Below are 12,030 nucleotides of genomic sequence, written 5' to 3' on the forward strand. Positions count from 1 at the left end.
GCGGTAACAGCGTACACGCGCCCAGAAGACCTTTGATCAACCTGCTCACCCCTAGGAGCATAAGATTGCTGCACCGACTGGGACGATGAAGCCCCCTGATTGGCCCTCGAGGCCTGACCCGATTGAGCTGGCTACTGACCTTGAATCTGCCTCAAACCAGATGCACCAGGTGTGCCACCCAACTGCGGGCAATACCTCATCATATGCCCTGGCTGACCACACTGATAACACGAGAGTGGCTGGCCTCTACCATGACTCTGGCTCTGAGATCGAGCCGAAGATGATGCTGCTCTCTGCACTCCTCCCCTCTAAGGACAAACTGGAGACTTGTGGCCCAGCTAGCCACACTTGAAACAGGTAATGTCTCCCTGACTGCCTTTCCCCGAACTAGCGCTCGACACAGGAAAAGTCGATCTAGAAAAGCTACCCTGAGACTGCTGAGGATTAAAACCCTTCTGTCTCCTACCATCACTCTGACCATCCTGACTCCTCTTGGAGCCTTTCTGTCCTTCCTCCTCCTCCTGCATCATGATTTCCATGTGGGCTGCAGCATCAACCATACGCCCATAATCCCGAATCATAGTTCCCCCAACTCGCAGCTTGAGGCCACGCCTCAGCTTCTTCTCAAACTCGATACAACGGCGTTCCTCAGACGCCACCAACTCAAGTGCAAACCTGGACAAGCTAGTAAATGCAGCCTCAAACTCGGCCACTGAAGTACTCGACTGCTTAAGCTGGCAGAACTGGTCTCTCAGCTTCTCCCTAACTGCTGGAGATAAGAACCTCTCCTGGAAAGCATTCACAAAAGTCTCCCATGTACCTCCGATACGACCTTTAGTGAACTTCCACCACTAACCCGCATCCCCCTTCAGCTGGAAAGATGCCAAGGTCACTTTCAACCCCTCGTATTCGATGCCAAGCATCTCAAACGTCTTCGTTGTCTGTTCGAGCCATTCATCTGCCTTAAGTGGCTCTTTAGGATCACCCACAAATTCATCCGGGTTAGACCGGAAGAACTCCCTCTTCAGGAAGGAAGGTCCTGCATCCGCAACAACAACCCGCGCTTGATTCTCAGCTCTGAGAATGCCTACTGACTCCCTGAATGCCCCTGCTATCTCTCGGGCTAGAGCGCCCATAGCCTGCTGGCCTACTGACTCGGCCACATTGGCCTGGCCAACTCCCTCCTGTACTGCCGGAACCTCCTCTAGCACAGGCACGTCTTGCCTACCCGGCCTACCACGCCTACCGCGCCCTCGTCCTCGTCCTGACATCCTAATAAAGAAAACAAAGACGTTAGCACATTAATAAATGTGCCGAAGCTAAACACTCACGTCCTAATGCATTGGACAACAATAATTCATTCCACGTAAGCACATAATCACATAAGCACCTACGAATTTCATTCCTGGATGGTAATAGTCCCAAAGCGTTACTATAGTTCCGGTTGGAAGTAGCATTGATCAAGTGCCTTTCTAACAAGACTACTAGAACTCAAGGGTCCAATTAACATCCTAGAAACTACGTTCCATACCCACATAATCACATAAACATGTCATCATATAAGCTTATAACATTTCACTAAGTCTCTATCAAACGAGACGAACCCATTGTGATACTAATCACTTCCCACGTACCCAAAGTATTCAAACCCGGTACGCTCTGATACCAAGTTGTCACGCCCTAAAAATAGACTCATTATAAATTTGTCACTGACACGCAATATTTAAAGTAAACAATTCATTATCTCATTCATCAGAGTATTTCTAAATAAAAGCATTACATGTAACATCAAATTAAATGCCCTACGGGCTTACATCTTTCCAAGCCAATGCTTCGACACAAAAATATGAGTTCTAACTCAAATACAAGTAAAGCCCCAGCCTTGAATGTTTACATGTACTATCAAATCAAAACAACTAACTGAAGATAGTCTTCAAAATCCAAAAGTCAAATCCTTCCAAGCTAAGTCCTTGGAGGTAGCTTATCACTTGAACCTGAAAATGATGTTCCCATAAAGGGTGAGCCACAGCCCAGTAGAAAAATACTAAACCAAATATAAGCATTGAATAAAGCTATAGCATTCAATAGATGGTTAACCGAGATAATCAATTGTATCGTTATACAGTCTCATGACACTAATGTTTAAGACACATTTCACTTTCCATTATTATCAACATGGCTCAGAACCTGGCCAAACTTACAACAGTGAACTATATATCATATTCACATTACTTTCAATATCAACAAAACAAATGAGACTCAGGCTCATATCAAAACACTTCATACTTCCCGTTTGATACACATTGTAGTGCTGTATCAATAACATGTAAAAACACTTCAATATAATAAACACACATAATAGTGATGCTAATGGAGTCCATCCCCTATCTCCTCCTAAACAAAATCCGGTTTAGAGGTCCATCCCCTATCTTCCCCTAAACTGTGGAGTACATCCCCTATCTTCTCCCAAACAATATGCATATGAAATGCTCAATCAATACATGTAATTTCTGTATTAATTCAATAGTCTAAATTTATGACTTAAACAAATTGATTAGTTTCAATTTTCCCTAATCCACATGCAATGTCTACAACAAACACGACTATCCTCCACCGATAGCCCAAAACAGTTATTTCTAGACTGGAAATAAATATATCAGCAATTCAATAGGCGTGTGATTTTAATTATCCAACTACACCATTTAATCAATGAATTCCTCAATTTCATGCATTTAACCAATTTCCCCAATTTCCTTAAATTAATTATACCCATTAATTTATTAATACAACTAGGGTTTTTCCCAAAATTACCATAGTACTCCCAACATATTAGAATACCAAAACTTAGAACAAAACTTATAGGATGGAGTAGGAAATCCCTACCTCGAAGAAAATAACCCAAATGGAGAAGACGGAGATGAAGACCCAAATTCCAAAGTGCTCCAAACCACCAAACGTTCAGATTAAATGGAAGCCCTTGACTCACTTTATCTTTTTAATAAATGACTAAGGTTAGATACTCACCCTAGGTAGATCAATTCTTAGAGAGAAGACAGGTTTAGAGAGAGAGAGAGACTCTCAAGGGGCGGTTTTTAAAAGTTAAGAAAGAAAAGTAGGTCAAAAAGTGACCCAAAAAGTGAAATCTCGGACTGATGTAGTCGACTCCCCGCTCGAGTGTCCAAACTCCCGCTCGAGCGTCGAATACGCACTCCCAGTACTTTTGCAGAACCAGGTCCCCGCTCGAGCGACCAACTCCCCGCTCGAGCGGCACTCACACATTTACGCTCGAGCGTCCATTCCCACGCTCGAGCGTCCAGCACTGCACAGAAAATACTGGATGGGTGATAATCCCGCTCGAGCACCAAAACTCCCGCTCGAGTGGACAAGTAACAAAAGAAACCCCGCTCGGGCGTCAAACTCCCGCTCGAGTGGACATGTGAAAATCTGGGCAACTAGTTTTGGCATCTAAACTCAACCGACCTGTAACAAACCTGCCCACCACATCCTATAACTCAAATACAAAGAGATTAAAGGACGACAACAACCAATATATAATGACAGGATCCACGGAACCTAAGTCCGGATACAATAATCTAGAGGGAAAAGACCGGGGTCGCTATATTCCAAGTGTTTTTATAATGTTTAGTACTTCTTGTTCTAGTTGAATTAAATAGCTATCTCAAGTAAATCATTTGTTTGATTGGTTTTTAAATATATATATATATATATATAAGCAAAATTAGTTCACATACAATAAAAATACTTCCAAAAATGCTAATCAAATTAGTGCTTTAACTTCACTTGTATCGTTGTTTAAGCATGAGCAATTGACAAGATAACGGGGAAGAGACTCCAACCAATAAAAAGTGTGAAAAGCTAAAAAGAATTGATGTATATGATTTTAATTTTAGCTAAAAAGCAGTCAGCATGAAGCTTATTTTTAATAAAATGAATTTGCTCCGCATACTTTTTTCAAAGTGTATTGATGCTAAGATAATCCATGAATTACTGTCTTTCCTGTAAGCGTGGATGCTTTCCTCGCAACCATGAACGATTAGTGTGAAGCTTTAGGATTGAAGTAGTGGAAAGTGTGAGAAAGGGAAAATTTTGAATTTTTTTCCCCCCTTCTTTGTTTAGCATGATAAATGATAATGTTGGAAAATGTAAGATTGTTAAAGTTAGTGTACAACCCATAGCAACATGGTAAGTTGCTTTTCACTTTCTTGCAAAATATACATAAATGTTTCTTGCAAAAAATAAAGATTTTTTTTTTTCACTATTTTGTGACCTTTGATTTCCGAATCTTGTTACCATGTGCACCTTATGTCTTAACCATTGAATTTTCACAAACTAATCTAAGTCATTGAATAATTTAATGGAAAAAACTTGAAAAAAACTTGAAACCTTCTTAACCAGTTGTTGTCCTGACTGAAAAGCTCCTCTCTCTCTCTCTCTCTCTCTCTCTCTTGCTTTCTCCCCTCTAAGAAAGCCCTAACGTTTTTCTCCCAATGCGACTCTGACAATTTTCTCCCTCCTACGACGCTACTCAAAAGACCTTTCCGCAAAGTCGAAACTCTTCCATCTCCATTTTCTGCAACTTAATCTAATATATATGTTGGTTCATTTTGTAAGCCTTATTCCGATTCTGTGTTAATATAAGAAGCAGTTGAAGTCTGTGCATCTTCTTGTGTTCTTTGGCTGATATATCCTCTCTCTCTCTCTCTCTCTCTCTCTCTCTCTCTCTCTCTCTCTCTCTCTCATTGTGTTATGATCCATTTTGTGAACTCTTCTTTGCTTGTTGATTTTTTACTTCTTTTAAGTTCATTGTTTGTGGGGTGATACCCATAGGACCTATTTATTATAACTTTTACTAACCCTTCATTTTTTTCTGTTTGGAAAACTCTATTCACTTTGATTTTTATGCAATTTTGTCTCTCATTCTTCATATTATCTTAGAATTTTGAACATTGGGCTAGTGCAACTACAGCTTGAGGGGTTTTTCCAAACTTCGTAACGATTTTAAACTATTTTTCTCTCTAGTGTTTAAGATGTTTGAATTTGATTGGATTTAAGCTATTCCAAACTATTCTAAACGATTTTTTGATCATAGTTAAAATAATCTGAAGAATGAGAGACTGTTCGAAACTATTCCAAATTGGATTTTCAATGATCTTTTTCAAATTGTTCTTTGAAATTTGATTGCATTTAAGATGTTCTTAAAAATGCATTAGTTTTTTTTTTTTTTTTTTTTTTTGGGGGGGGGGGGGGATCAACAAAAAAAAACTTTACTGAAAGCATTTGGAGAGGAATTTGAATGTGCTGCCCTTTTTTACTTACTAGAAATAAGATAAATAAATCTTTTTGGTAAATCTAGTGTTAAGAATGAGATCTTTCAAACGATTTTGGGTACCAAAATGGTTAAAATCTAGCTCATCAAAATATATTAAATATATTTTGGGTATCCAATGATCAAATATATCGTACTGAATTTTTTTTGAATTTTAGCTCATTCAAAACCTAGCACATTGGTTGGCGAAAGCATTGTGCTTCACATTAATTTTTTATTAGTAGCATTCATTTCTACAGATCAATGTTTATGTGAGATGTAATAACTTTAAAATCTTTTTCATTCTTCTTTTGTAACCAATCATTGGATATATGCAAGTAATGCATGCACGGATTAGGTTCCTTTTGAGTTTTCTTTTTAACTGTAATGGTTTTAAATTATTTTTGTTGAAAAGAAATCTGAAAATGGTATTACTTGAGGTACTTGTTCAATAATTTCATTGTCAAGAATTTGGATTATTTGATTTTCTTGAATTTTATGATTTTACTGTAAACATTGTTGTGTTGAATATATTTTTGTGAGTGAGTGCTTTGTGTCGCGTGCTCTTTTGTGCATAATTACATACTCATTAGGCACACAGCCATATTGAGTGTTTTTTCCCCTTGGTTAACAACACTTACCTAATGACACAAACTATGATCACCCATTAGGCATACAACCCTAACAAAACATGCACATTTTGTTCATTTCATGAAATCAAACATAAGTGGGAAATTCTTTTAGTTTAGTTTGTTTAAAGACTTTAAAGGTGCAATAATATTTGCTATAATCTGGGTTATGCAGGGTTAACTAGTGCAATTTTACATGAGGGAGACTTTGGATCTTCCATTTTCAATTATCAAATGTACACATTTAAACATAATTGTTATACAGAATTTGTCACAAAAACAATATGAAAACAACATGCTTAAGCAATCATATTTACATGGCATTACTCGATTTATTTTCCAACAGTGCCCTTTTTAAAACCTTATCAACGAAAAGAGCACCGCAATTCATAGTGTTGACAGTGTTTTGTTTATTTCTTGGTCTAAAACCAAAAATGGCGCAAAAATACAGATTATTTTTTCATTTTTTTTTATTTTTTTTTGTTTTAACAAAAATACGAAGATAGTTGGGTTTATATAATATGGTCATTCCCCAACAAAAAATCTGCTTCTATTCTAGGAATTGGAAGAGGTTATGGTCTATTTTTTTAGCCCTAGCTAAAACTTAAAACATATTTTTCAAAACATGGGGACTTTAATGTAATTGGCAATGATTGTGGAATAAATATTTTAAAACAATAAATTATCTGTTTATATTCAATCTATAGAAAATTTGTAGCTCAAAGTAATCTTGGATTGGATTTATATGCAGTTTTACAATATATGATGAAAGTAAATGTATTACTTCAAGAGCTAAATGATTATATTTGTGTGTTTGTGTAGATGGTTTGTTAATGTGAAAGGATATGTGCAAAATGACATTCATCATAATATATTATACCTTTTCTCCCCATAATCTTAAATTTCCTTAAGCATTGTCTTATTTTCTAACTCATTTTCATCTTCTATTTTCTTTTGTCGCAGGTCCTCAATTTCACCATCTCTAAATAAAAGTAAAGGTATACCTCCCTCCCTCCTAGCAGTAGCACTGACGAGTGTGCTAATTTATGTGCATTCGTTTGCTTTATAATTGATAGCAAGGCACTGGCGGTTGTGCCAATTTATTTATTTGCTTGTATTTTGTTTCCTTTAATTTTTAATTGATAGCAGGGCACTGGTGGGTGTGCCACTTTATTTCTTTGCTTTTAATTTATAGCAGGGCACTGGCAGGTGTGCCAATTTATTTATTTTCTTTCTTTTAATTGATAGTAGGGCACTGGCTGGTGTGCCAATTTATTTATTTGCTTTCTTTTAATTGATAGCAGGGCACTAGCAAGTGTGTCAATTTATTTGTTTGCTAGTATTCGCTCTCTTTTAATTGAAAGCAGGGCACTGACGGGTGTGCCACTTTAATTCTTTGCTTGTATTTGTTGTATTTTGGATTTTAAACAACAAGTATATAAACCAAAGCTTAATTTTTCTTTTCCTGCGTTCTTTTTTTTTTCCTTCTAATTTTTTATCAACAATTAGATAGCTACATTTTTTTCTTCTATTGAGAAGACAGTGAACTTTAATATACACAAACATGCACACACAAAAATGGACAAAAATTGAAGCCATGAGGATATGAACTAAGGTAAAGAAGAAAAATAAAATTGAATACAATTGAAGGAGAAATGTTGACTTTAATCATAGATTTGTGTCGGATGTAGTCCCCCAAACCACCCAAAAAAAAAAAAAAAAAATTGATAAGAAAAGAAAACAAATCAGCACCTGTCTTTGGTAATAGGGAAGTTGTCATGGAGTTAGAAAAGAAATAACTATTCCTTGAAGATGGGATGCGGAATTTCCGAAGTACTCATACTAATATTGACAAGAAATATATCACTGTTCTAGTTCATTTGTATTAATTTATTAAAATGTAGAAAGTTCAAGGGGAAAAACAAATTCTCACCAATTTTACAATTTCAGAATATAGATATTTCGAATTTTACCCTCAAATTCCTATGAAGTGTTAATCCGACAAAATTTGGAAATTGGGTTGGCGGTAGATGATTGGATCTTTCCATATAACATTGTGAGATGTAAAATTGATATGAGAATAGTATTTAAGGTGAGGGGGCTGCTTGGGTGTGCAACCCGCTAAAGGTTGCACATCATATGAAAAATAAAAGACCAATACATATTCAATTTGTTGGGTACTCACCATAATTGCCTGAGCTCTAAAAGACTCACCCGTATCTACATCTGGTTCAGTGCATGCTGGTAAAAGAGATTCGATAATGGCCTTTAGTTGCTTTCTCTGTATAGATGTTTCTCCCGGTGCAGATGGAATTAAACCTTTGTTCTTGGCCATATCTATAATTGCAGGGGAGAACTAGAAAAGGAAAAAATAAAATAATTAAAAAAGCACAACTTAGTACGTCCAAACTAACGATCTTTGGATTGCGCATGCTATCCCAATTTTAACACCAGTTATGAAACTGTCACTCAACAATATGATAAATATATGACAGGACAAACATGTAAGTTTTAATAATACATGTAACCATAGTAATACAGAATTAAACTTCATAGGATCTTGAACTTAATACAACTCAAGAATAAAACGAACATACCTTTGTCAGCCATTGAATTAGAGAAATTGAGAAAACACCCCTTAGAGTTGAACCTTTAATTCTTGGCTCACCTTCTTCTCTCTGTCTCTCTTAATTAGGATGACTGTAAAACTTAGAGTGATGGAAAGCACTTATGATATGAAAGGGGAGTCACCCATCCTTATATAGAGGAGAGAAAAGGGCCAGGTAAACTCTATCAGGAGAATTCCTAATCCATCAAGGTTTCCTTCTTATCTTAGAAGAGTGATTATATTAAAATTCTAATTACTGAACTTTATATATAATATTGGCTTTATCTAATTATGGAGTCCAAATAAAATAAAACATGTAAAAATATGTAGGTTATTAGGCCACACTAGAAAATAAATCCAACATTCTCCCACTTGGCCCATTAAGCCGATTATGATGCAATTATGAGTTTTGCCAAAAAATATGCAACTTATAAAAATTTTTGACTCATTGGATTCCACACTAAAAACTTTGACACGTGATCACGAATTTTTAAAATAGCCAATAAGTTCAGATATATTAGAAACTATAATACTGTGATTACTTCGGATCACCAATGTGAGTCATAGCGGTTATAACATTTATGTCATATTTCGTTCTATGCACTACACCATCGATAACCTTCACCAACCCAGTCCATTATCGGGATATATAATTATTTGCCTGAAAGGCCCCTGTAATTTGTCTTGTTAAGACATTTCCTATTTATCAATATTCTATTTAATGTGTACACACACTTTTAGAAACAGGAAAATTAGAAACAAAATTATTATTGCGCAAATAGTGTCAAATAAAAATAAAAATAAGCATTCACGAATTAACCATACACATCAAGGGTTGCTTAAAAGACCCATCCTGATAACATGCTTTTTGTATGCCTTTGGTGGCAATCCCTTTGTGAATGGATCAGCAATCATAAGAGAGGTGCTTAAGTTTTCAATTAACACTTGTTGTTTCTGGACTCTTTCTCTAACAACTAAGTACTTTACTTCCATGTGTTTGGAACCACTGGAGTACTTTCCATTCTTAGAGAAGAAAACTGCTGCGGTATTGTCACAATATATCTTCAGCGGCCTGGTAATTGAGTCAACAACACCAAGCCCTGAGATGAAATTTTGCAACCATAAAGCATGCTTTGTAGCCTCAAAGCATGCCACAAACTCAGCCTCCATAGTAGATGAAGCAATAGTGGACTGCTTCACACTCTTCCATGAAATTGCTCCACTAGCTAGTAGAAAAACAGAACCTGATGTAGATTTTCTATTATCAAGGCAACCAGCAAAATCTGAGTCTGATTATCTGATAACTTCCAACTGTTCTTATTTCCTATAGGTGAGCATATAGTCCTTTGTTCCCTGAAGATATCTCATAACTTTCTTCACTGCTTTTCAATGTTCCATTCCAGGATTACTTTGGAATCTTCCCAACATTCCAACTGCAAAACTAATATCTGGCGTGGTACATGTATGGGCATACATCAAGCCCCCTACAACTGATGCATATGGAATGTCCTTCATTTGTTTTCTTTCCAAGTCATTCATTGGACACTGTTTTTCACTTAATTTATCACCCTTCATGATGGGTGCATCACCGGCTGCACTAAACTGCATATTGAATCTCTCCAAAACACGATCAATATATCCTTTTTGAGATAGTCCTAGCAATCCTCGAGATCGATCCCTAAAGATCTCTATGCCAATAACATAGTTTGCCTCACCCATATCGACCATTTTAAAGTTCTTGGAGAGATATTCCTTGGTTTCATACAATAAGCTAAGGTCATTACTAGCTAACAAAATGTCATCCACATATAGCACCAACATAATGAACTTGCTCCCACTAACCTTCAGATATATGCACTGATCAACTGCATTTTCCTTAAATCCGAAAGAGGTAATGGTATCATTAAACCTTAAATACCATTGCCTAGAAGCTTGTTTAAAGCCATATATGGATTTCTTTAATTTGCAAGCTAAATGTTCTTTACCTTTCTTTGCAAATCCTTCGGGCTGCTCCATATAAATTTCTTCATCCAAATTCCCATTTAAAAAAGCAATTTTCACATCCATTTGATGCAACTCTAAGTCATAATGAGCTACCAATGCTAGGATGATTCTAAGCGAGTCCTTCTTAGATACTGGAGAGAAGGTCTCTGTATAGTCTATGCCTTCTTTTTGAGTAAAACCTTTGGCAACAAGTCTGGCTTTAAATCGTTCGATATTGCCTTTTGCGTCACGCTTGGTCTTGAAGACCCATTTACACCCGACCTTTTTACAGTTATTAGGCAATTCGATGAGCTCCCAAACACTATTCTGTTCCATGGATTTTAACTCTTCATTTATAGCATTGACCCATTTAGAAGAATCATCACTATTCATGGCTTGTGAAAATGAGACTAGATCTTTGTTAATCCCAATATCAAAATCAGATTCCTGTAGATACACCATGTAATCATCTGGAATGGCAGGCTTTCTTTCCCTCTGAGATCTTCTCAGAACTGTCGGTTGTGGTGGTTCTACAATATTTTCAGTGGTGGTATCTTCATGAAGTGGTGAAACATGAGGTGGTGAAGGATTTTCATTATGTTGTTCGTTTCCCTTAGCCTGTGGAATAGTCTGAGGAACAACAATTTTTCGATAAGGGTCAAATGTTAGCACATCTACCCTAATTTCCTCGAAATTCACGACTCATGTTTTCTCACTCCCACTAATTTCACCATTCTCTAGGAATCTAGCATTACCAGTCTCCACTATCCTCGTCCTATGATTAGGACAATAAAATTTGTACCCTTTAGACTTGTCTGGATAACCAATGAAATATCCAGATATTGTTCTTGAGTCCAACTTTTTCTCTTGTGGGTTGAAGATTCTTGCCTCTGCTGGCCTACCCCAAATATGTAAGTGTCTCAAACTAGGTTTCCTACTAGTCCACAACTCAAAAGGAGTTGTTGGGACCGCCTTACTAGGAACCCTATTTAAGATATACATTGCAGTCTTTAAAGCTTCACCCTACATTGAAATAGGTACAATTGAGTAACTTAACATACTTCTAACCATATCTTTAAGTGTACGATTACGCCTTTCAGCAACTCCATTTTGCTGTGGCGTACCAGGCATTGTATATTGAGCACAAATGCCTTTCTTTTCTAAGAATTTGGCAAATGGGCCAGGATTTTGGCCAAACTCATCATATTTACCATAATATTCACCACCCCTGCCTGATCTCACTATTTTAACCTTTCTATCTAATTGTCTCTCGACTTCAGTTATGTACACCTCAAGGATGTCAACAGCCTGAGACTTTTCATGAATTAGATACACATATCCATAACGTGAGAAGTCATCTATAAATGTGATAAAATAGTTTTTACCACTAAGACATGGGATGTTGAGTGGCCCGCAAATATCTGTATGAATTATCTCAAGAAGCTCATTACTTCTTGTGGCACCTTTCTTGGTGTGTTTGGTTT

Source organism: Camellia sinensis, chromosome 4, assembly GCF_055761805.1.
Source record: "Camellia sinensis isolate YWXY chromosome 4, ASM5576180v1, whole genome shotgun sequence".
In the NCBI taxonomy this organism is placed as follows: Eukaryota; Viridiplantae; Streptophyta; class Magnoliopsida; order Ericales; family Theaceae; genus Camellia; species Camellia sinensis.